This window comes from Tenrec ecaudatus, chromosome 12 (assembly GCF_050624435.1).
Source record: "Tenrec ecaudatus isolate mTenEca1 chromosome 12, mTenEca1.hap1, whole genome shotgun sequence".
In the NCBI taxonomy this organism is placed as follows: Eukaryota; Metazoa; Chordata; class Mammalia; order Afrosoricida; family Tenrecidae; genus Tenrec; species Tenrec ecaudatus.
Genome location: NC_134541.1, coordinates 11,706,718 through 11,732,641, shown reverse-complemented (window position 1 = coordinate 11,732,641; position 25,924 = coordinate 11,706,718). Strand labels below are relative to the sequence as shown.

The following is a 25,924-nucleotide window of genomic DNA, read 5'->3' as shown; positions in this document are numbered from 1 at the left end:
CAGCGGCCCTCGGGAGCCGTCCCTCACCAGGGGGCCCTTCTGGGAATCCAGCTGACACACACCCCCGCAGTCCTAAGCTGAGAACCCTGGGCTCTTAGAGACACTGGGGTGACCTTGTGCTCTGAAGGGGAGAAATATAGACCAGGTGGGCCTAGCGACCAGAGGGGGCTTAGGGACATTTCAATGTCTGGGCTTGGGAGTCCCTGCCCACAGGGAACTCGCAGCTCTGGCGCAGAACGCTGACCAGTGGGGGCTTTGAGTGAGTGAGCTCGCGGTAGCCTTGGATCATCGAGGGTGCAGTGGGGATAAGCCACAGGGGCCAAGGCAGGGATGAAGGATGGGATGAAGCTTGAACGTGGTTGGGATTTAAAAAGAAAAAAGGAAGTCACTGCCCAAGCATCTCAAACCCCTATGGAGGGAAGGAGTGGGAATGTTCTCGTCCTTACAGCATCTGAGCATCCGACAGTAAGAGGTACACTTAAAAAACGTTTCACCTTGGTGTTTCTACAAACCGTGTAAGCAAAGAGGGGCCTTTTGACTAGGATCGAGAGGCCTTGAAGCGAGGTGAGCCCCTCTGACAGTTGATTTAAGGCAGGCATTAGGAACCTGGAGGGGCCCCTGGTGGGGTAGTGGTTACGCCTTGGGCTTCCAACTGCAAGGTCAGCAGTTCAAAACCGCCAGCTGCTCCGTGGGAGAATGAGGCTTTCTATGTCAGCATAGGCCCGAGTGCGGCGAGTTCGAGGTCTCGTTTGCCTGCAGGCTCTTTCTAAGGAAGAGGGGGCAGGAGGTGCCATGGACCCTCGTGGCTACCTTCCGTGTGACGGAGGGAAATGCTGCCCATCCCCGCCATCCTCGCCCTCTTGGCTCTGTAACCGTGAGCAAGTGGCTTCGGAGCCTGTGTTATGGGCTATAGACCGGGCCTGTTGGTGTGCGTACGGCTTGCGCAGAAAGATGAGACCCTGGCCCAACAGTATGAACTGCGCAGGCCCGACCCCGAGCAGGTCCAGGTGGGAGAGTGCCCTCCTGGGAGACAAGACAAGACACTGGTACAGCCACTGCTTCCAATGGGTTTATTGCTCAACTATCACGATACAAGCCGTATAAAAATACTTTACATGTAGCAAAAATAAACTGCATTACACTGGAGGGGAGACGCTTTTCCGGGGAATGTGATGTATTCAAATGCCTTGTAACAGTTGGTGGGGTGGTGGCAAACCCACACCCCGCAGGGCTCACCCACCATTTTCTCCCCAGGAGGGGGACCACAGAGGTGATGGGGGCATGTGAGGTTCTTTGACAAGCTGACCAAGATGCTAAGTTAATGGTCCCCAAGGCCATAGACCCCACGCCCTGTCCCCTGCGATGTCATTCTGGGGAGATGGTTCCACCTCTCACGTCCAGTAACTGCACCTCATTTTCAGAGGCGGGGGGGGGGGGTCGCTCTCGCTCACCAGCCACCAGGAAGGTTTGTTTGGGGCAGAGTGCGGGCCGCGAGGTCGGCTCCCACTCAAGGCACTGCGGTCGCAGGAGGTATGCTCAGGGTCATGGCTGAAGGCGCTGGTTTGGTTCCATGAGTCTTCCGGCCCCGAGGCTAAGAGGCATCGGAGGGCAGGGGCCCAGCTGGTCGAGTGTCACAGCCCATGTGGCCTCCTAGTAAACTCAAAAAATGAACAGCGGCGTGAAGTGGCCTGCTGCCGGGTTTTCCATTTGGAACAATGGGGAGCACTTGGAAAGGCGACGTGAGCAAGCGTCAGCGTTTCGGACTGCTCTGCGGGATGGCCCGGCGGCAGTGTCCATCCTGCTGCTGTGGACCACAGCCTGCATTTAGGACACTTCAAAGACACAACTGGGGCTCACTTGGAATCACATCACAAGTACAGGTTTTGGTGAAAAATCAAATTATCCTGGGTTGCTTCTGGGTAGGGGGCGGTTCTACGCCTTACAACACAGCCCCCTTCACTCACAGGCTGAATAAAGAGAGGCGGCATCACCCTCAAACAAAACACAGAGGGGGTGTACTTTATCACCCCACCCCTGATGCTGGGAGATGGGCACCCAGCAGCAAGTCGGTTCCAAGTCGTTTTCTTAGTAACAAAAATGTTGCAGAATACATCGTTTCTCTTAAGATCAACATATATGTAAGGAGAGAGGCACTGGGGAAGAACATTCTGGCCGTTTATAAATATGTTCTAACTCCAGCAGGGCAGAGTACAGAGCATACAATGCAGCTGAGAATAAACGTTCCGTCACCCCGCGTCCGTCCGTTGGGATGGCTGTTACATGTGACCAAGCAGCAGCATTAGGACACAGGGAGACTTGGCAATGTCCCAGGCAGCCAGCATTCAGCCCCAGGGCTGCGAGTTTACATGGGATAGCTAGCTCATGCTTTGCCCACGCGAGCTCCTTCAAACCCAGGCGGCTGCCTGCCATTTGTAACTGACGATACTTGACAGCCCGCAGTCTCTACGGTCGCCCTCTGGGCCCGTGTGTGTCCTGGACCAAAGCTGCTTCCTCCGCAGGCAGCAGTCTTAGGCGGCACGTGGACCTGAGCGGCCAGGCGGCGTGGTTAGAAGATGCACCAGTCCTTTCTCGCCCTGTCGACAGGGAGGCCCGGGGTTTTTGCTACAAAGCAGGAAGGCATGTGGCTGCAACATTCCGCGATGGAGGAAGGGCCAAAGTTTGTCATGTGCAAAGGTGGCTGTGGGCCAGGCCAAGGGAGAGCCGCCCCTGGCTGGCTGGAGCAGGCGGGCCAAGGTGGTTGGGCGAGGAGCGCCCTGGAGAGTCCGGCGGAAGTTAGCATGCTGGCGATCCTGCAGCAGTGGTCAGCTCTCACTGGTATAACCATTGTGCGTTCCTCTGGGCTTGGGGCGGGAGGAGGAAGGGGGTGCAAGGAAATGCTTGATGTTTACGAAAGGGACAGACAGATGGACGCCTCTGTCTGGAACACGGACATCGCGGCCGTCACTCTGGAAGGTTCAGCAACCACAGTGCAAGTTCTACCCGCCCCATCCTCCTCGCAGGCCTCGTGCCCAGCGGGGGGGGGGGGGGGGCTGAGGAATCGCTGTCTGTGGGAGTGCTAGGAGCTATGTGCACAATAAGCACTTGGCCCGCCAACCGATGATGAGCTGTTCAGGCCAACCCTGGTTCCACGGGAGAAAGAGCTGGCAGCCTAGCAGGCCCAGGGGCAGTTCTGCCCTATCAGGTCAGTGTGGGGTGGATCAACTAGAAGGCACATCACAGGGTCTGGAGATCCCTGTGGTTGCTGATGAAGGCGTCGTGGCATGCCCACAGCTGGGTCCCAGCTCATCCGGGGGTGTCTGCAGGAGCTGCGGGTTGGGGGCCTGGGCATCACAGCATGGGGCCTGCTGAAGCAGAGCTCTGAGACAAACTTGGGGATCCAATCCTGAGCAGTCCTTGCTCCGTGCAGGCTGGACCCAACTATAGAAGAAGCGTTTCACCCCCAGACAGGCCCTCACTTAAAGCCCTGCCCTTTCACCATTCCTCCTCAAAATCCATTGCATGTGCTTAAACTTGAAGCTGCTGAGTCGTTCCATGGAGAAGGTTGGGCTGCAGCGGGGACAGAATAAAATAAAGGCGCAGGGTTGTCATAACTTAACGCTGAGAAATCTGGAGAGGAGATCCGAGTCAGCCAGTCTTGGTTTGGGATAAGCGGTCGGCCAGGCTTTAGCCGTGACCCTGGTGTGTGGCTGGGCAGTCCGCAGACATGGGGCTATGGCTTCTTGGTTTGGACCAGACTCCTGAGCCCTGTTCCTTTGGTTGATTGCTTTGAGAGCTCCGTCAGAGGGCCCAGGAGCTGGACGTGTCCGGGCTTGCCCGCTCAGCTAGCAGGCACGTCGCGGCATGCCTGGTTTCTTTGGTCAGAAGGCCCTTACGTGGATGGAACACCATGCTCTTTGGGGCAATGAAGAAAGCGATCCCTCGGGTGTTGACTGAGGGAGGTGGCGAGCACCTCAATGCAGAGTCTGTGGGAACTGGCATGTCGTCTGTTCCGCAGTGGCCGCTGAGTCAGAGGGGTGCAGGGCAGGAGGCGGAGGTGAGGGGTCAGGTCCGAAGGTGGAAAGTGTCTTGCTTCAGTCCTGCTTTTACGTCTGAGTTCTGGTGGGAGGTCCCGAAAACTCCTTCCTGATGATTTCGTTAACTACAAAAGAAGAAAGGGGGGCGCAGTGAGTGAGACGGCACTGAAAACAGGTCTGATTCGCTTTCTAGAACCTCAAACCATTGGGCTGGTCTTAGTGACTGGCTTGTTGTACCTGTTTAAGCCATGCCGTACTGGCTGGCTCATGACAACGGCCCTCGTTCACATCCCTGAGACAGAAAGGGGGGTGGACGAGTTTCCAATCAGCTTGTCTCCCTCTCCTGGACAAGGGCCTTCTTCAAAGTTCGTGGGACTGGAACGGCCCATGAACCTTTTGAAGGTTCCGCCTATTCCATGCAAGCGTGGGTTCATGCTTTGCATTCTCAACTGCTTCCCTTAACGGGCAGCGCCCAGTCAAGGATGAGTGTGATGAAATGCGGTTCTCCCTCAACCGAAGAGGGGCCCCTACAGAGTGGGGACAGTCCTGTCCATGTCGATGGGAAGCTACCCCCCCAACACTCCCTGGGAGAGAGGTGCCGGTCTGCTTCCATCAAGATCCCACCCTTGGAAACCGCACCGGGCAGTTCTACCCTGGAGGAGGGCCACTGTGAGTCGGAATCCAGAGCAGTACAAGTTGGGCCAGTCACCTGGATCCAAACAGTAAGAAGTTACCCCCAAAGCTCCCAGGGGAAGCAAGTCTGTGCAAGCCACAACCTCACCTGCCCCGAGGCCAGAAGAACTAGCGGAGCCCCGCTCCCACCACGGGCTGTCCTGATCGGGGTCACAAGAGTCGGTCCCAGATGAGAGTAAGAACAGATGAAGAGCTAGAATTCTTAAAGTCACACGGAGGCAACGACCTGCAACAGAGCACACCTCGAGGCGTGCTGAGCCCAGAACCGGCTGGCTCAGGGGTCGGCAAACTTTGTTGTCCCTCACAACAATTCGAAAATTACTTAAGAGCCACAAATCTATTTTTACAAAGCCAGGGACTCATCATCAGGTAGGTAGCAGCCCTTCCAGGAAACGGTGGAAGTTTCGTTTTCAGTTTTACTTCGGAGTGTTTGCCGGCCCCTGGCCTAGCCCAAGATCGCCCTTTCGACCAGCAGCAGCAGACAAAACAAAGGATGTTACGCTTAAGATCAGTGTCCTACTGACAAACCATCACACAGAGGCCAAAAGGTCAACTCTTACCCAGAAGGGGGGGGGGAGAGGGGGGTGCACAGAGACAGGGATCGGAGTCCTAGAGCCAGGAGAACACAATGTTGGCCCATTGCTGCCACTCAGCATGCCATGAGGGGATGGGCGCAGGGGGACTTTGATGTGTACAGTGTCACCGCCCCCCTTGTTTTGTTTTTAACAGGAGGTGCTAGCTCTGCCAGGGGCCCTGAGGTGCAAATGTTGTCTGAGTGGATTCCAACTCTGCCCGGGCTGCTCCTGGAGGTTTTTTGGGATTGGCAGTGTTTCCCATGAGAAACAGCCCAGCCCAAGCAAGAGGACACGGGTGTGGGGGGGGGGGGTGACTGTCTTAATTTGGGGGGGATGTTAACTTTTGGGGGCCATGCTGGCGAATCAGGGATGAGGAGAGTGACTCCCATTCCCACAGGTGGTGGGTGCCACAGCTCAGGGTCCCTACTTCCTGTACCCCTCTCTGTGCCTCGCTTCCCTCGTCTGTCCAGCAGGGGCCCGTGGATCTCCCGGGCTGGGGCTGTGTCTAGAGCCCCTCACGGTCCGTTCTCGGGGTAGAAGAGTGGACGGACCCATCAGGAGGTGCATGGAGGAGTAACTAGGGTCCTCAGCCAAGCCTCTGCTCCCACCCGCACCCCAGGCCCGGGCAGGAAAGGGCTGCCAGGGAGGCAGAAGGGCGGCCTAGCACCCTGTGAAGCATTTGAAAGCCCGGACTTTGAAGGGCTTCCTGTTTTCTCAGCCTAGGAAACGGAGGAGCTGCTCCTTCCTGGGAAGTTTCCAGAGGCTCTGGGTGCTAAAAATAGCTGCTGGGCAGGGAGCTGGCACCCACGGGGGCCTCTGTCTTGGAGGGGTTTCCTGCTGCAAACACAGGGCTGCAGTGGGGGCCCCTTCCCGGCCTGTTCAGCCCCCACAGGAAGCTCTCTAGAGAGGACACAGAGCCCTGGACTATTCAAGAGAGACAGACGCTCCAGGGTCACGCTTGCAGATGTGGGTTGTTTCTGACATGCCTGTGAAATCTCCTGGGGAAGTGTGTGTGTGTAGGGGGTGTCTCCTGCTCTCTACTTGTCACCTCCCCTCACCTACCTCACTCCGTCTCCACGGTCTGACCACCTCACTTCCGTTGCTGTGCCCTGGACCTTGGGGTGTTCTCTTGCTGGGGGCTCACTCATGGGCATGCGGTAAGTGAGCGGAGGAGGCAAAGGAAGCTCAGGTTAGGTGTTGAGCCTCTGCCCCCAGCACTGCCATCAACTGTTGGGGCATCTACGCTGCTCCACCACCTGTCCTCCCACCCCTGCCCCAATGTCACGCCTTCCAGGAAGGCAGCCTGCCGGGGCGTGAGAGCCCCCAGCCTGGGCCTTGCACACCAAGCCACACTCCCTGCCACCGAGGCGATGCTGACTCCCAGCCACGCTGTAGAACCAGGTAGAACTGCCCCCGCGGTCCCCAAGGCACTCACTCTTTATGGGTTAGAAAGCCCTGTCTCTCTCCGAGGAGCAGCTGGGGACCTTGCAGAAAGCAGCTCAAGGAGTGACCTCCACGGCACCTGGGCTCCGTGAGCTCAGCAGGTGCTTGACAGCCCCTCACGAAGGCCAAGAGAAGCTGGTTTTCCTCTGTCCTCACGTGAGCTGTCACTTTGTCTGAAGCCTTTTACTCCTGCCCCCCCCCAACTCATGCTGTCCCTGGCTGTGGCATTAATGAGGTGCCCGGATGGGAGTGCCAGGCTCCATGGTCAGTGAAGAGGCTGCCCCGTGAGCTAGGTGGCCACTGAGGTTGTCAGCCCCATCCCGGTAAGGACCCCAGGCTCACAGGGTTGTCCTGGACTGATCTTCAGAAATAGCTCACCGGGCCTTTCTATCTAGTACATCCCAGTCTGGGAGCTCACCACAGCCTGTTCTGCATCGCGGCAAGTGGGGCTGGTTTAGGAGGCACATTGGCCGGAATGAAACATCTCAGCCCCATCACCTCTCTCCTGGCGCGCGGAGGGTCTCTCTCTCAGCCATCCAGCACAGGGATGTGACTGGTGCCAATGAAGCTTTACTTACAAAAACAGACTGTGGGCCAATGTGGCCCTACACCAAAGCCCACCCTGCTGCTGAGCCTCGACAAGACAGATTAGAATTGCCCCCTATAAATCTTTACAGAAGCTTCTCCTCTGAGCAGCTGGGGGATTCAAATCCCCCACCTTTGGGCTGGCAGCCAAGTACTTTGACCTTGGCGGCGGCAGTAGGGCCGGCTAGACGGGGCGAGTGTGGTGTGTCTGCTCTCAGACATGTCACCAGACATTCCATCTGAATCAAAAGTCCACATCCTTCTGCTGTCCACTGGATGCTGAAGGAGCCCTCGTGCCGAAGCAGTCACTCATTGGGCTGCAAAGTCAGCAGTTCAAATCTATCAGCTGCTTGGAGGGAGAAAGAGGGGGCTTTCTACTTCCATAGAGCTGCAGTCTCACGCCCACACAGGCAGTTCTACTCTGCCCCGTAGGGTCGCCAGGAGTCGAAACTGGCTCGATGGCAGTGTTTGCTGGATGCTAACAATGTGCGTCCTCCCAGAGGGCACTGTGAAGAAAGGCCTGGTGATCCGCTTGGGGGGTGGAATCACTGAAAATTCCCTGAGGCCACAGATCTATTCCAGGGTGGCAGGAGGAGCCTTGTGTCCGGCCATGACCCCTGGGATGTTCCGTGTTGTATGGATGCCCGCTGCCTGGCTCAGAGGTTCTCCCCTTTCAGAAGGAAGCCCCTGGGGGTGGGGGTGGGGGCACAGGAACCCGGGCTCTGCTTTAGCATGTCTCCACTGCAGCCCCTTGCGTGCCAACACTGTCCCTCCAGCTTAGAGGGGGACTGGATTACCTCAGGGTGTGGCGGCCAGCATGGCCTCCTCCCTCCCTCGGTCTTGGACCCACCGGAAAGCCCATGAAGGGTTCTTTGGAACGTCTGCTCCTAAGGCAAGCTAGACTGAGCACCGCGCACAAAGCCAGGGTCTGCGGGGTGAGGGCGGAGGGTCCGGGGCCCCGTGCCCAGGCCGAAGGACTTTTCTTTCATCCTCTCCCACCACTGTTGCATGCCCAAGAGCTTGGGGCCTTGGAGGAGGCTCCCAGGGGAGGACAAAAAACCTTTGATAGGACCGTAGCCCAAAGCTGTGGGCAGAGTCCAAGAAGTCATGACTCAGCCCACTCCGATTCCACGCAGATTAGAAGTGGGCACTGCAGTCCACGGCGCCTAGCCAAGCCTGCGTTCCCAGGCCCCTGTGGGGTCAGAAGCGCTGGCATGGGGACAAGCACATTGAAAAGGCCTTGTTCTCAGTGGCTTACACGCTGAGCAGCTGTGTTAACAGCATTTCTGTCCCCAGATCCCTGGCCCGGGAAGCCCCCTGGGGGACACATGGTTCTGAAGGGGGCTTGGGGAAGCAATCAGCCCTGTGTGTTACTGGGCTTTCAGAGCAGAGACCACCTGTGGGATGTTCCAGAGCCGTCCTGTCAAAATGCCACTGTCCTTGACCCAGGAGGAATCCCAGCACAGGGGCGGTTTGGTCTGACTTATCGCAGGTGCATCCCACCCTGGCCATCTGAGAACAGAGATGGCCTCCGTACCCAGGAGCCTCCACAAGCATGCTCGGCCTGGTGAGCGAGATCAGAAGGGAACGCCCCCTCCCCACCACCAATTGCCTACGGAGAACAGGAGGAGGAGCAGGGCAGTGTGGGGGTGGGGACCCTCAGAGAACATGCAGGCTCCCCTCCCCCCGGCCTCTAAGCATCTAACTCATGCCCTTTGAGGACAGGACCCTTCGACTCTATGGCGTCGTCGTCGGCATGGTCGACAAGTAACAGTTAAGGAAACCCCAAGGGAGAGGGCGAAACATCCATTACCTTCGACTTGGATTTCTCGGATCAAAGAGCACAGTCACTCTGTCTCATAATATGTTTTGTATCCAGCTAAGGTGTGTGTCTATCAGCTCTGAAAAAGATGTGCAAAACCGTTTTTGAGAAGAAAAAAAATCACCATTGGCCTCTATTACACGTCTAGCTCATGCCCATGTCCTCCATCCAAGTGGCGCCTCTCAGCCCACAGAACCCAGGGCGGAAGTTTACCCACCAGCCGTAACTCAGCCCACATTCCGCAGCGACGCACACTGGGGCGTTCAACAGGGGACCCCCTCCCCCTAAGATGAAAATCTAAGATGCCTTCTTCTATAGTTAGCCAAAAGAGCTGTCCTGATGGAATGTCAGCGGTACTTTGAACCCCAAAGAACTCAAAGCTACCCTGAGCACCCCGTCCTCCTGTAGAAGCTGGGGCACCTGCCTCCTTCAGAGACCCTGGCCCTGCACGCTCAGAAAAACCTGCGCCTTTTCTTCCTGTTTTGTTTTGTGGGCAATGCAGAAAAGAGAAAGGAAAAAAAATGCTACTATTTTTAGCCCGGCCCCTTCAAAGCAGCGAAGGTGCTTACAAAGAACAGAATGTGAACCGCGGGCGGCGGGAGCCCGCTGTTAGCGCCTGTTCTCCTCAGCTCTGAGGAGCGGCGGCCTGCTCTCGGCGGCCTGCTCTCGGCTCAGGTCTGTTGTCCGCAGGGTCGCTAGCAACACCACCAAGCTGGGTGAAGCTGGCTCCTCCCGCCCAGTCCTCAGGCCGGAGTCGGTGCCAGGGTTCATTTCTTACAGGGCCCGCCTGCAGAGCAGAGGGAGGCGCAGGGTCCTCCCTCCTGGAGGCAGATCTTGGAAGGGGAGGACCTGGACTTGCTGCATGTCTGTGTCACAGCCTGGTCACTCTCCGCGTAGTGGAGACCGAACCTTCCCTCTAGGTGACTATTTAGGCTGCGGCAGTCAGACCTGGGGGAGGAATTGGCTTGCTCCATTCAGATCCGAGCAATTGGCTAATTCACACAGGGCCTTCCTGGCCCCCACCGGGCATCTCAAATGGAGCCAGGGCAAGAAACAACTCCTGAGACTCTCCGCCCACCCCCCCACCCATAATCCAATCCATTTCATGGTCCCTTCCCAATGGGAACTTCACTCCCATTCCCTCTCCAGAGCTCACTAGGTGCCTGACTTTATCCCCTTGGTTTGTCCTGGAGGGTAAGGGCTCGGCTGCTAACCAGGAGGGTGGCCATGCGAACCGCTAGAGCACCTTCATGGACAGAACAGCCTGAAGATCTGCTCCTGTAGAGATGGAGCCCCCGGGACCCCATAGGGTTCCCTCCCAGCACTACCCCATCTTCCTAAGCTCTTTAAACCCAACTTAAAAATCCTTCTCCTAGAACGTCAGGGGTTTTTACTGGTCCCCAGGACAGTTGGCCACCAGGGTCCTCACCCTACAAACTGTCCCCCTGGCCAGGCTGGGGGGGAGGAACTGCCTGCCTCTTGTTATTTCCTTACAGAAAGAACTGCGCTTCCAACAAGCCACCCTCCCGTCACGCAGGAAGCATGCCTAAAGGGGACACAAAACACCTGCTCTGGGAGCCACAGCTTCATGGAGCCGTGGGTTCCGGTCTGTTTCTTGGATAAGGCAAGTCAGAGACCCAGACCCCTCCTGCACCTTCATACTGGCCTGCAAACTTCAGACAAAACAATAAAAATAAATCCCCAATGGTCTGCCAAGCCAGCTTTCTCCCAGGACCTGCCTCGCCATACGTGTGTCTGAACGATAGCCTGATGGGGGTGGGGGTTCAGACATCCCAGGGGGAGCAGCAGGTGAAGGCCTGGATCTGACAAGTCTTTCCACCTGGAACCCCAAGGCTCCCTCCACCTGCTGGATAGTTTACATTCTGCTCTCACTGTAAATGCACCTTCCGGATCATTCTATGGCCTACTTATGCACAAGCAGCTCATGGCACAGCCCCTCATCCCATACGACCACGTGCCTGGTCACATGTCCCTACTAATGGGTCTTGGTTACTGTATGAGTTTGCCTTGAAAGACTCCAGCCACTTCTGTCGCCCTCTCAATACACCCCAAGCACTACTGGGCATGAGAAGGGACTGCCGGGCCCCACAGCAGGGGCTCGGGGTGAGTGGAAACAGCCTGGAGGCAGGGAGCAGACGCAGAGTGAGAGCACAGCTCCTCCCTCACTCTCATGTCTCTCAACTCGATAGCCGCTGCCCAGAGCGACCAACAGCACTACGTACCTGAGACTCTGCCAAGTGTCCCCGAAGGCCATGGACACTGAGGGCACACCCTGCACCGTCCCTTTACCCCACCCTTGTGGCTGCACTGTCTTCTAAGCACCATTTGCCAAAGTTCACCCCCAAAGCAAGTAGCAGCCAGTAGAGGAAACCAGGCTGAAGTGACTTGCCCAAGGTCAGGCAGCTAGTCTGGGGGCAGGAAACGCTGCCCCACAGGGAACGCTTTGCTCAAATCCAGCCCCAACCCCACTCTGAGTCTCCACTTCCTGACCCGTGGCGGGTGCACATGCACTCATCTGCTTGTCAGGAACCTAGGAAGAAAGGCCTGGCAAACACTGAACACCGTGCAGGGCAGTTTCCTTCAGCCCTGTCGGGTCATAACCAGTAGTCGGAGGAGTTTGAGCATAAAGGTGTTGGCCCACGCCAGGTGCTTCAAAGGCATACAGAGCCTGACTCCCCTGTGCCTCACTGTCTTGGTCTGCAAGATGGGAAGCTTTGTGTGAGGTCCTGGAAGGGGCTAGCACTTGGCACGGCACCAAGCTAACCACACAGGGCTGGTGGCTGTCCCTGTCACCGCCACTCGTGTATTTTTAGCCCACCACACAGCTCAAGGTCAGTGAGCAGACAGAATTGATTTGAGAGCCAGCCCACCTCGCTCACCAAAGCACTTTCACCCCAAGGCCACTACTCACTGCCTTTCCGGGGTGGTGGCTCTGAGAAACACTGCTCACAGCCTGCGCCCCACCACCCCTGCCTGACCTGCTGCGTACCTACCCACTGACCCACACAGGATGCCGCCAAGGCCCCGGAAGCAGAGCACCCAGCCACTTTACAAGCAACACCCGGAGTTACAAGAAAAGCGCTGGGCCGCATCCCAAACTGTCCTGGGCTCTCGGGATGAGTAAGCATGTGCTACTGTGGTTCCCAGCAGAGAGTGCAGGGCTCCTGGGGGGGGGGGGGGTGTGGTTGGCAGCTCAGCAGCCAAGGAGGTGTAGAGTAGAGAGGCCCCTTCACTCTCTCTTGGTTGGGCTTCATCCCCAAACTCAGCTTTCTGGACCCAAGGTATGCGCCCGTTAGCCATCCTCCCCCCACAGCAGAGGTGCTTCTCCAGCCCACCCACTCCACCAGAAAGCAAGGTTGAAGACAGGCAGCTCTGCAAGGCTGGTAGGAAGCGCCTGCGTGGAGGGCCAGGAGCACGTGGCCCAGGGTCTGGCTAAGGTTCCCTAGAGGTCAGTGCATGTGTGTGCAGGCTGGAATTCCAGCACCTTCCATGCAAGCCCCTGCTGGGTGCGCTCACACCCTTAAGAACAGTAGCTGGGGACGGTCATGGTCATACAGCAGCACTGTTTGCAACAAGGACCCCTAGTGTCACGGTGGTAAACCACGCAGCTGCAGACCTGTCCCCATGAGGGTGACGGCCTCTCAGTCCCGTGGGTCCCTGTGAACTGGCACTGACGCAACAGTCGTGGGTTTGGTCATCAGCCACCCACAGACAGCCTAAGTCTTTCTGCAACTACATCGAATGGCCCAAGACCTGTCTGTTCGCCAAAAGATGATTATCTCACACACTTTTTGGTGACCCGCCAAGTGGGTTAGCCAAATTCCCGGGCTGAGCAAAACAACCCGTACGTCTGTCACCATCACATCTTGCTGGGATGAAAAGCGACATCCCTCCCGTTGCTGGCAGAACCGGTACCACCTCTTGGGGAGACAATCTGGTCCTGTCTGGCCGGGCTGAAGGGGTGCCCGCCCTGTGAGCACGCACTGCCACTCCAGGTGCGGCCCTGCAGAAACACCTGTTTGGGGCCCCTGGGAGATGGGTGGGGGCGGGGTGGGCAAGGGCACATGCCCGTGCCCGTCTGTCAACACGGACACTCTGGGAAATCAAGGCCCTGGTGACAGGGAAAAGCCACGCGTGGAAGGACACCACACCCATGACAATGGGCGGCTCTCAAGAGCCAGGCGTCAATGGGAAAGCAGGTTGCAGGGACTACCTGGGGAAGGGGTCCACTGATGGACGCCCCGAGCACGCGGAACTGACGGGTTGTGTATGGGACTCCAACATCAAACCCATGAAGAAAAGCAAGGCCCAAGCAGAAACTCTGGCCTGTAGTCACTCACGGTGGGCAGGATGAGGGTATGTTCAGAATGACGTGTACAGCCCAGGCCTGGAGCATCACTGACCGCCAACACCACCCCCACCCCTTCTCCGCTGAGGGCCACACCGCCCCTGAGGCGGAGAAACCAGTCCACCCAGGAGGCAGTTCTGCCAAAAACATCAACCTGGATCCAAGCCCCAACTGAAAGGCAATCCCCAGGTCAGAACACATGACAACGTGGAGCTACAGTCAGCAAAGCCCCGCCGGGGGGGGGGGGGGGGGGGGGGGGGGTCTTTGGGACAAGCTGCCTGGCTGCTGCCAATACCACGCCGGCAGGGGAATGGTGAGAACGACACACTTCAACCAACCACAGTGCGAAGACCCCCCTCGGTCCTGAATTAAATTGTGTGTGTACCTAAGGGACCCAGGGGCATAGGGGGTTATGCGTTGAACTGTTAACCCCAAGGCCAACAGTTCGAAACCACCAGCAGGAGAAAGATGAGGCTTTCTACTCCTGTAAAGAGTTGCCATCTAGAAAAACCCACAGGGACAGTTCTACGCTGTCCTGCAGGGTGGCTAAGAGTTGGAATTGACTTCATGGTAGTGGGCCTGGCATACATATGTAAAACATACTAAGCCATCTACGAGGCAACAACATCAGAACGAAGGTAAGTTGAGGTTTGACAACGGACTCATTCTTGGGTGCGACAATGCTGTCAGGCAGAAAGCTTTGTTTTCTGGAAGGTTTGCAGAGGAACTTTTCTCAAGAGGCTGAAGAGCTGGAAGATAATGGTTATGCTGTTTTTCGCTCTGAACCTGGAGGTGGAGGCTTTTGTATCCATTTGCATTACTTGTTTCTGTTTTATATCTCACATGCTGTGAAAGCTAGACAATGACTAAGAAGATTGAAAAAGAAGGGATGCCTTTGAACATGGGTGTTGGCAAAGACCACTGACTAGACCACAGGCTGCCAGAAGCATGTGCACCTCTCTCTCTCTCTCTCTCTGAAGTGATTACAATGTAGCACCCCTGCGGATGGCTCCGTATTTCATTCGGTTGGACATTGCTAGGAGTTGAAATCGGCTTGATGCACCTTGCAACATATTTAACAAATGCATCTATTTAATTAAAATAATTTAGTATCTAATGGAGGGAAGAAGAGAAGAGAAGGAGGGGGTTAGGAAGATGATGACAAAAGTGACAGGTGGCCTTTGTGCCCACCTTATACGCACTAGCAGGTGGGGTCAGAGCGGCTTGTCCCTTCAGGGAATGATGGGTAAGGCAGCTGGACGTCACTTGCCCTGGGAGGTCCTCCTGGGCGACCCCATGTAAAGTCTCTCTCCCAGCAGGGCAGTCGGCATGCATTAACCCTTCCAGAAGGAGGTAGGAGCGTTCCTCTCCCCGAGGCTGAGACGGAAGGGCCTTGCTCTTCGCGATGCTCAGAGCCCTGCTTGGAACCAGGCGGCTGGACCCTAGGGCACGTGATCAAAAGCTATCTTGGGGCGGCCAGCACGCCTGCCTCACCCAGAAACGCTCACTCCCCGGTCAGGACAGCGCTTTCTGCTCAGGCTGATGGCGAGCTGATGTGCTGACCAACTTGGCCTGCCCGTGCCGGCACCTGGATAGTTCCTTTGCACACACCACCTGTCCCCTTGTCCGCATGGTCACTGTACACACCTCAGGCTGCAGCTAGTGGTCTGCAACTTGCTCCAAGCAAGGTGTGTAGAACAAGGGGCAGGATTGGGGGCTATGACGCCAGACCTTCCCAAAGAAGAACACGAGGGGGGCCCCACCCGCCACATTTCCTTCCTGAGGAGATGTATTGGTTTGAACGGCCTCCCTGCTCAGAAAGAAATTCAAAGCACCTAAGAGAGGTGCTGGCTGTCAGCCACTCCCATCTGAACAAGAATTACTCTCACCAGAGGGCTTTCCTGCCCGCAAGCTGCCACATAGGGGCCCCTGAGTGGTCAGAAGGGCCTGTGGCTATGAGAGCTGGGCTTTGGGACTGGAGAAATGCGCCCCTGGCTGGGCCCAGCTGGAGTCCCCGGTCCTCACGGGATCTGCAGGTGACGGGATAAAGTGGCCAAAGCATCCCTACTGCAGACCAGCTAGAGCCATTTGCCCTCTGAGTCAAACGACATCCTTAGAACCATTGCTCCATTCAGAGTGAACAGGAAGCTGGCCCCCGCCCTCCCATGGGGGAAGGAGTGCTGGTGGGCACCCTTCTCTGAACGGGTCTGGGGTGGGCAGGTGAAGGGAGTTCTGGCTCCTGGGCTGAGGCTTGGATTTCTCAGAACTTCGGCAGCCTGGAAAACACTGAGCTGGTTTCTGTTTTCTGTCCCCAGAAACAGTCTGTAACCACAACGGGAGGGAAGCCTGCTGGCCCGGCCGGAGTGCCCAGCTGCTGGGAGGTCAGCAAGCTGCTGTTTACAGAGGGAAGACAGGCCAGCTCAGATGCCCACTTCCTGGGCTTCCCCGGCCACCCTGAGCTCTCAGCCAACCGCACCCACTCACTTCACCAGGAGCAGGGAGCTGGGAAGCAGCTACAGGAAAGTGGGGTGGAGGTGGGCCACATCTCATGGGGTTCCCTGCAAAAGAGCTTCTGAGTCTAGCCCAATGGCAGGGGGCTGGCTGGGAAGAGGGGGCACAGGAGGGCGCTGCCCTGTGCCAGCGGGCTACACTGGGGTTCCCCATGGTTTCCATGGCACTTGCGTTTGCTGTCACAACAGCCCGGGGTGGCCCGCCCCAGCAGCTCAGCTGGCTAGAGGTGGGAAATCGATTTTCAAGCAGGCCCAGAGGCCAGCACATTTTTGAATGTCTGCCCTGTCTGGCCCACGTGTCCCCAGCCATCTGCCTTGGTCAAGTCACAAGCACTCTGAGGCCTGGAGAGGGTGACTTGTGTGGGGACCTGCTGGTGCCCCCCTGCGCTGTCCAGGTGGCAGGCTGCCTTCTTTCTCATAAGCTGCTGTTTCAGAAACTCCACCTCCTGTCCCATCAAACCACTAAAACACCCCCGTGGCTCACAAGGTATGTAACTTCAATGCCACTCCATAGGTTGAAAAGAGAGCTCTGCTGGCATTATGGATTAAGCAATGGGAAGCTAACCACATGGTCAGTGGTTCAAGTCCACCATCCTCTCCAAGGGACAGAGCTGGAGCTATCTGCTGCTACCCAGATTCATAGCCTCGGTCACTTTACCGAGCATTGCTGCGCTATTCCTGTGGGCTCGCTCGCTGTCAGTCAGAATTGACTCAACGGTGGTGGGTCATATAGGCCAAAGGTAACTGCTACAGGTATGGAGTCAGTTGCCACTCAGTGACCCCTTGTGACAGAGGGCCTTCTAGGCTGTCCTCCTCTTGATGGGAGCTGATGGCCAGGCCTTTCTCCTGAGGACCCACTGGGTGGGTACAAACATTCAACCTTTCAGTTAGCACCCACGCACCCAACTCATGCTTAAGGAAAAGGTCAAACTCAGTGCCACTGAGGTGATTCCAGCACATGGCGACCCTACAGGACAGGGCGGCACCGGCCCCTGTGGGCTGACGGGACTGTAACTTTATGGGAGTAGAAAGCCCAGTCTTTCTCCCACGGAGGTGACGGGGGTTTTGAACTACAGCCCACACAAATGACAGTCCAATGCTTAAGCACTACGCCACCAGGCTTCATGCAGGAGCAGAAAACCTCTTCTTTTCCCATGGAGCAGCTGGTGGGTTTGAACTGCTGGCCTGGTAGTTAGCAGTCCATTGATTCGCATAGCCCCCTAGAGCCACAGAGTGTTAATAGCGTTGAAGCCCGGGCCTCGTGTGGTATAAACGGGACTCCTGGAAAGCCCTTCAATTACACACCTATCTGGGGAGCCTTCTGCAAGGCCCACAGCACTGGGCCAGGCTCTGAGCTGACCTAGTTGAGGGCCTTCAGCCAGGGGCTGGCATGGTACAGAGGAGCCACCGACCAGAGTGCTCACTGTCTGGGGACTTGAACTTGAATCTGGGAGAAAACAAAGCTGCTGTGAGGGACCATGTGTGTCCTCAGGACCCCTCCAGCTGCAGAGTGCACCAGGCTGTCAGGGCCTTCACTGCAGATCTGAGTTCCAAAGGCAGAGGGAGGGGACAGCACCACAGGCCTGGTCAGCCTGGCCAGCATCCTCCCCACACTGTGGTTGGAGGCGGGCAAGAGGGGCATTGTGCACCCCAACAAGTGAGAGACACCCACAGTGGAATTCAGTTGCTTCTGCTTCTAGATCCCTATGTTTGCCTTGGGGGTGGGGGGGTCACTTCCAAGACCTGGAGTCTGCCCATCTTTGGTTTTACACAATAGGTACACAAAGGGGGAATAAAACCTCTCCACCCTTTCCCCGCAACTCCAGGAAAAGCCCGTCTCCCACACCTACTCCCAGAGGCCCAGTGTTCCGTGTGGTGGAGGCTTATTCAGAGACACTAAGATTGTTTCTCATCTGTGATGACAAGCAAGGCTTCCAGCCACCCCCACGCTCTGCAGATGGGCATCTGCATGGACCAGACCGGGTCCCTGAACACAAGGCTCATGACAGTACCCTGAACAGGAGGCCCCCACCCGTGTCTCCTGTGACCCGGGTGCCGCAGACACCACAGGGCAGCCAGTTGGACAGCAGCGTGCAGGTCTGGGCGTCAGTCTGAGCCATACCTGTGCCATGCCACCTACCTACCGGGACAGACACTGGGTCCTCGACCTTCCATGTTGACAGCTCTTGTCAGAGTCGCCGAGGAGGAGGTGCAAACGCACTGCCGCTGAGGGGATGCCGACATGGCCACGCTGTGGGTTTCCGAGACAGTGTCTCTTGACAGAGCAGAAAACCCCGTCTTGCTCCCGAGGAGTGGCGGCTGGTGGATTCAAACTGCTGTCAGCAGCCCTACTCGTAACCACCACCCCGGCAGGGCTCCCCCAGATGACACTTGCAGAGTCCCCCAGGGACGCCTGCCCTGGCCACCTCCCTGCCCTTCCTCCACCTCCAGAGCAGCAAGAGAAACGGGCTGGGGTCCAGGTAAGTCTGATGCCCAGCACACTGCCAGGGCAGAAGGGCAGTGTGGGACACTGGGCACTTACTTCCACCTGCACCTAGTACCTGAAAGAGCCCTGGTGGCGCAGTGGTTAAGCACCTGGCTCTCTGGAGCTGCTCCTCGGGAAGAAGAAGGGGTAGCCAACTTCTGGAAAGGTGGACCTTGGAAACCCCACCCCACCCCCAGGACAGTGTTACTCTGTCGCCTCTACTTGAGTCCACTGACTCAGTAGCAATCGTCTGGGGACCTGGGTGCAGCTAAGAGTGACGTAGGATGGACAGAGGGCTTTCTGTCCCTTCACCCATCCCTGTCAAAGCCAAAGCACAGCCCGGGCGGCTGGCTCCCACTTCAGAGAGGAGGCCACTGAGGCCTCGGGCGCTCACTGAGCGGCCAGAATCCCTTGGCAACCATGCAGACCACCGGAGAGGGGAGGGGAGGGGAGGGGGGCAGGGCCAGCAGGAGACAGACAGACACTGTGTCCTGGAGTCTCATCGGCTGGGGAAGCGACAAGGGAGTCATCCCTTGTGGATGGAATGGAGATAGTGACTCGGCACACCTGCCCCTCTAACCGCTCGCCCTCTCTGCCTCTAGCTTTGTGACCCAGCCAGGTAAGTCCCTCTAGCCCGCTTCCCACCTGCGGCTCCGAGATCACGCCAAGTCCCTGCCTGCCCGAGGTGTTCATTATGTGGGAGCGGGTGTTGTGACTTCCGTAATGACTTCCTGTACTTGCCGGTCTGGGAAACACACCTATGCCCCAGAAGACTGCCTGCCTTCTACCTGCGAGTAGCTTCCCTTGCCGGCAAAACCCGCCCTGTCTCTCGGGTGCCCTGGGAGGCCCAGATGCCCGGGGAGGTCTCCCGTTCTCCAGTGCCCCGGCCACATCCTCTGCTACACAGCAAGCCAGCGCTTCCTCTGAACTCTGGCCCGTAGCACTGCTGGTCCCTACTGGTCCCCTTGGGTCTCAGGTCACATGTCACCTCCTCAGAGAGTCGTCCCTGCCTGCCTCATCTACCTTATTTACTTCCTCCAGAGCATCTACACTGCTGCCTGGGAGCAAGCCTGCCCCATGCAGCCCCGGGCACTCCATAGGGTGTTCAGCAGCCAACTTTTCGGAAACGAATTCCCAGGCCTTTCTTCTGAGGCGTCTGTACTCGGACTCAAACCTCCAACCCCCCCGTCCACAGCTGACTACACTAGCCATTGACAACATTCAAGGACACTGTGTACTGTCTTCAGAGCGCATCTCAAGAGGGGCTGGTTGGCATTTAATTGAAAGCTCCCTCCCCCCAACACACACACACACACACACACACACACACACACACACAAGCTTTGTCAGGCAAAGGAGCGGGGCCTTGTCTCCTGGCACAGAGCCCAGCACACAGGCATGCTCAGTGAACGTGTTCGGGGAATGAGTTCATGGGCACCTGCTATGAGAAAGCAAGGGGGGGTACCCAAGCAAGAAGACCAGTGCTCAGCCAGATTAGTCAGGTGTCCCCCCACCATCCCATCCTTCCCCCAGGCTGCCTACCACCTGTCAACCTACGCCAGCGCACCAACCCCTCCCCACCAGGGCGGGCGGCGGAGAGTCCACGGGCGGCCTTCCACAGAGGCCGACGTCACCCACAGCCTTGGTGAGGGAGAGACCAAGCAGACTCCAGCAGGGCTGCCTGCCTCTGACCACACACTCCTCATGGGCATCTTCAAGGACAGAGCCTCCGTCCTGGGCAAAACACCCTGCCAGGGGCCCAAGTCCCTCAGCGGGTGCGGAGTCTTTATGCACACACCTGTCACCCACACGGTGCGTCCAAGCATGGCTGGACACGTGACACTTGCACTGTGGCTGCCCCCAGAATTGGGCCTGCATCCTGCCATCAGTGCTTCTCACCCGGGGGCAGCTGGGGCTGTAACCACTGCCACTGGACCATGACTCTGACGGTAAATTGCCCGAAGGACCGAGGGGCACGTCAGACCCCGTCTTGGGATGGACCTGGCGGCACCGATTGTGGGAGCTTCTACAGGACAAACACTGCTCTTTCTCCAACACGGAGGCTGCACAAGGACAATGACAGAGGCCATTGAGGCCACCAACGACCACCAGGCCCAGGAAAGCCCTTCGTAACAAAGAGCAAGCCCGTCCTCACGGTCAGCCGTGGCTGGCGAAGACAGTCTGATGACGGCCTGGCCTGACATGGGGCAGGACAAAGGCAGTCTAGTCTCCCGTGACTCAACTTCCTGGGCCTCTCTCCCCACCCTGCTGTAGGCTGCCTTCACAGTGCGAACCCCACCTGGCCTCAGCACAGACATCTAGTTGTTGCTCCCACTAGGGTGTAAGCTGGCTCCGTGAAAGCTGAGATTCCAGGCACTTTTTGTGCCTCGCACCTTTGGGGCCTAAGCATGTCACCTCCCAGGTAGGAACCATTCAATAGATATTTGTGGCAGATGACCAGATATCCTCTTTGGAGCCAGTTTTCTCATGCTCCTGTTTCCTGGGCAGAGACCCCAAAATCCAATCTCCTGGTCTTCTGTACATAATGGATTTTAGTAGGCCACCTGAATGGAGACCGGCCATACAAAACTACATTTCCCAGTGTTCCCTTCTGCTCAGCATGGACACAGAGCTTATCTCTGGCCAACCAGGGATCATGGGACCTCCTAGGTATGCCCTTCAGGGGAAGAGGCATGCCCATCCAGGAGCCATGTTGGACAAAGCATATAAGTACTCCTTCCTAAGAGTGATGGAGTGCTATAACAGGAGAAAGGAGTCCAGCAAGCCAGCTCTGGACAGCTCTATGTCCGTGCTGTTGGCAGGCGACAGAAACCATCCATCTTGTTTAAGCCACTGTGACGTTGGGGTCCCATGACAACAGGCCCTCTACTTCCTAAGCAACACATCACCTAGTCCTGCAACTGTTCTAAAATCACATGCGAAGACCCTACCGCTGTACGGGGCAGCTCGGCCAGCAGACAGCCAGGAGCCGCCAGGTCAACTCTCCTTCACACATAAGGTCCTTCCCTGCCTGAAGCCCTCAGCATATGTGGGCACACGTCTGTGCCGGAGAGAGCAATGAGAGGAAGTCATGGTATTTATATCTATCCGATGAGGACAAAAGACACTATTTAAAAGGCCCATAAACACTGTCCTCTAAACATATCAAACACACTAAATCCCTGAGTTCATAATGCCAATAAATTAAACACACACACACACACACACCACTACCAAGCCAGCAAAACCTAACTGATCACCCCTGGAGGATGCGAATGAACCAACTTATTCTTATTATTGTAAGCGCCTAAGTACAGAGGAAGAATGAAGCATTCAAGCCTGCCTGCCCGTAGGACTTCGCCCATTGTCCAGGAGGGGAAGTTCCCCTTTATAGAAGTTTTCCAGCTGAGAGAAGGAAGAGGAAGGGATGGAAATATCAGAATAGGAAGTCACCGCTTTGCAGCCTCCGACGGGCTAATGAAACCAGGCTCTGACTACCCACGGCGAGCAGCGCCGTCAGAGGAGAGACCCGGTGGCATGGCGGGCATCATGATCGGAATGTAGGCCATCAGCGAGAAAGCAGTTTCTCAAAAGAAACACACACTGATCCCACATTGGACGAAATCTACAAAGCGGCCACCAATTTCCAGGAAGAACAAGGGGCAGAGAAACAGGTGAAACCTCACCAAGGAGAACCCAGTAAAACCAAACTCACTGCCACCGATTCCAGGCCAACTCACAGCGACCCTACGGGACGGAGGACCTGCCCCCATGGGTTCCGAGACTAATTCTTCACGGGAGTGGAAAGCCTAACCTGGTCCTTGCAGAGCGGGCTGGTGGCCACTCTGCTGCCAGGGCTCCTCCAGCGCGGGGAGAGGACCGGCCAATATAAACTGCGAGGAATTTTGTAACCCAAACCACCTTGCTTCCTCAACACTGCAAAGTGACAAGAATGACATTCTGCGATTTAATCTGAAGAGGTTAAGCCCTGGGTTAAAACAACCTAACGGATGGGGCAGCCACTGGCCAGTGTTAATCCTCACTCAGGCAAAGGAGAAGCAACAAACGCAGCATGAGGCTGAGGAGGCAGCTGGAAGTTTAAATCCTGGGTATTGTGTATTAAGGAATTATTAGTGTGTGTGTGTTATGGTACGTGTCTTATGGTGTGTGTGTGTGTGTGTATGATGGAAGGAGCCCTGGTGGTCCCGTATGCTAAGCGTGTGTGTGTGTGTGTGTGTGTGTGTGAGAGAGAGAGAGAGAAAGAGAGAGAGAGAGAGATGGAAGGAGTCTTGGTGATCCCGTATGCTAAGCGTGTGTGTGCGTGTTATGGTGTGTGTGTGTGTGAGATGGAAGGAGCTCTGGTGGTCCCGTATGCTAAGCGTGTGTGTGTGTGTGTGTGTGATGGAAGGAGTCTTGGTGGTCCCGTATGCTAAGCGTGTGTGTGCATGTTATGGTGTGTGTGTGTGTGTGTGTGTGTGTGTGTGTGTGTGTGTGATGGAAGGAGCTCTGGTGGTCCCGTATGCTAAGCGTGTGTGTGTGTGATGGAAGGAACTCTGGTGGTCCCGTATGCTAAGCGTGTGTGGTATGTGGGGTGTGTGTGTGCACGCATGTGTGTGATGGAAGAAGGAGCCCTGGTGCTAAGCATTGGGCTGCTGACGACAAACCCACCAGATGAGGCTGTCTGCTCTGATCCAGAAACCATCTATAGCAATGAGAGGCATTGCTTGACCGGCTCAGTTGAGGCTTTATTTTGGTTATTGTTGGTACTGTGGGCACCGTCATAGTCTTATCTGTCAGCGATACCCACTGAGCACTGTGGACATGTTGCCAGAGGAGACCAGTCCATGGAGAAGGGCATCATGCTAGGCAGAGTAGAGGGGCAGCAAAACAAAGGGGGCGGGCCCTGGACAAGACGGATTGGCACAGCGGCTGCCACGATGTGCTCTAACCTAACAATTGAGAGGATGGCGCAGGGCCGGGCCGTGTGCACAAGGTCGCTCTGAGTCAGAGCCAACTCGACTGCGCCAAACAACTGAATACCTCAGGGAACCCCGGAGGTTCAGAGAGCTCAGCCGCTAACCAGAAGGTCAGTGGTTCAAACCCGCGAGCCACTCGGCAGAAGAAAGATACCGTCGCCTGCTTCTGTCAAGATGTGTAGCCCCCTGTCCTGAGACTGTTACGACTCAGCATTGTCTTGCTGGGCAGTGGCAAGTAACTGACCACATGGACGCATACAGTGATGCGGCCTCAAGGGTTGGCTTCGTGGGATTACCGAGGGGTGGGGGTGGCAGAGGACGGGGGTGTGGGAGGAAACCACATGGAGAGCTGTGGCAGCTGGGCGGCAAGTTCCGGAGAGTGCACCGTACACTTGATGTTCACATGCACTCAGAATATTTCACAGCAAACGCTTTCCCCCCATCGTGACCCTGCAGGACAGAGGGGAACTGCCCACTGTGGGCTTCCGAGGCTGTCAATCTTTCGGGAGCAGACCCCCTTCATCTTTCTGCTTCAACGCGGCTGGTGGCTTTGGCCTGCCGATCTTGAAGTTGGCGGCTCGATGAGTAACCCACACCAGAAGCCACCCATTCAAATGCATCCTGGGTCCAGGTGGGACCGAGAAGGAGTGAGTCGGTTCAGGGTAAGAGGAACAACGGTGCCAGGGTGCTGGCCAGTGACCGTGGATCGATCTGTTGATGGATGGTCAGGAGACGGCAGACGTGGTTCGGAGAACTTGCCGGCACTGGGTTACATCTTTAGCACGCTCACCACTCCGGGGGAGCCATGGCCTCAAGTCCAGGTAGCCGCCACCAGAATGTAGGGACCAAAGAGGCCAGATCCTTGGGTTTTCCAAGAAAAGCCAGAAATCAGTATTTTTATGTGCAATCCTCTGACTTTGAAGTGCTGGCACTTAATCCAAATATTTTCTTAAATAGTGTGTGGGCCAAACAAAATATCTGCAGGCTGAACGCTGCCTGTGGAACACCAGTTGGCCACCCCCGTTCCAACGCTCTCGCAGACCACAACTCAAGCCATCTGCGCGCAGTGGAAAGGGTGCATTCATCAACTGTGGGTCAACTCTTTCTTAGGCATCCAATAAAGCCGAGAATTAAAGCCACAGCGACTTCCAGAAATCTGTAAGAACCGGCTGCAGAGCCTTTCAAAGGCCTCTTCCACGTAGTCAACTTATGTAACCGAGCCTCCACTTGGTCCAGAGCTTGGGAAATTCACCACCGGGGAGTGTCCTCGCAGCCTTGCTGGGGCTGCGGAACTAACAGGCTTCAGATGAACCCACTTGCTGGTGTGCAGAATGCCGGGACTGAAGTCCAAACCACTTACAACAGGCAGCCCCAGCAGGCAGCCTGGGGTGCTCATCAGGGCCTCAGAAAGAGGCCGGGGGGCGGGCTCTTTCTGAGGCTGTCTGGTCAGAGACTCAATTTCATGGCCACTGAAAGGTTGGGGCCGAGGGCATCCCCAAGCTGCAAAGTGGCAAGGTTCACTGCCTGAACAGATTCTCCTAAACTCATCAGCCACCAGCCTCCCCTTGACTTTGCCTCGAGGGCTCTTCACACCGAGCCTGCAAATCAGTGCCGCCTCTTCCAGTAGAGACATGGGGGTTCAGTGTGACCAGATCCCCAGCAACAAAAATCCACCAGGACATCCAACCATGGTGGAGAAAAGACAGCTAGACGGCTTTGTTGTTCCCCAAGGACAAAGCCTCGCTTTCCTTTCAAGGGGATGAAAACCAAACAAATGAAAAAACAAACTCTCAACACCTGGCACTAAAATAAAATTGAATGCACCCAAGGCAAAAAGAGTGTCTAGCACCATCTTCTTGGGAAGCCAAGTGCATGCAATTCTAGTTCTACGGGCTGGAGTAAGAGCCACCCGCCAAACCATACGCCGCTGGGTTCATTCTGGTGCATAGAGACCTTGTGGGACAGAGTAGAATGGCCCCACAAGTTTTCCAAGGCTATAAATCTTTCTAGGAGCGGAAAGCCTCATTTTTCTCCTTTGGAGTGGCTGGTGGATTTAAACCACTGACCTTGTAGTTAGCAGCCCAACAGGTAACCCATTAAGCCACCCTGGCTCTAGCCCAGTTCTAAGAGACAAAGTAAAAGCAAGCCCAGTCCTCCTGGTACTGAGTGGGTTCTGATACGGAGCAGCTCTGCAGGACAGAGCGGAAATGCCCCGGGGTTCCATGGTTGTAACTCACTATGGAAGCACGCTGTCTCCTCTTTCTCTCGGGGAGGGGGGTGGCTGGGGTATCTGACCCATCAACTTTCTTTGCTAATAACCAAGCCCTTAACCATTGCACCGCCAGGGCTCCGAGAGCAGGCGTATTTCATAAAAAGGTGTCTTTTTCTGAGAAAACCTAGTGTTTCCATGTACCCAAAGAAGTCCCAGGATG

At 56.4% G+C, this 25,924-nt stretch overlaps 1 long non-coding RNA gene across 1 annotated transcript; it reads right to left on the bottom strand.

The window, feature by feature from the left end:
• Nucleotides 1–1,056: 1,056 nt before the first annotated feature.
• LOC142422345 (uncharacterized) lies at nucleotides 1,057–9,232 on the bottom strand. Its single transcript, XR_012779076.1, has 2 exons — nucleotides 9,144–9,232; nucleotides 1,057–4,159 (listed from the first exon to the last, which is right to left on the bottom strand). It is a non-coding gene; the product is annotated as an uncharacterized LOC142422345 (long non-coding RNA).
• Between the last annotated feature and the right edge of the window lie 16,692 nt (nucleotides 9,233–25,924).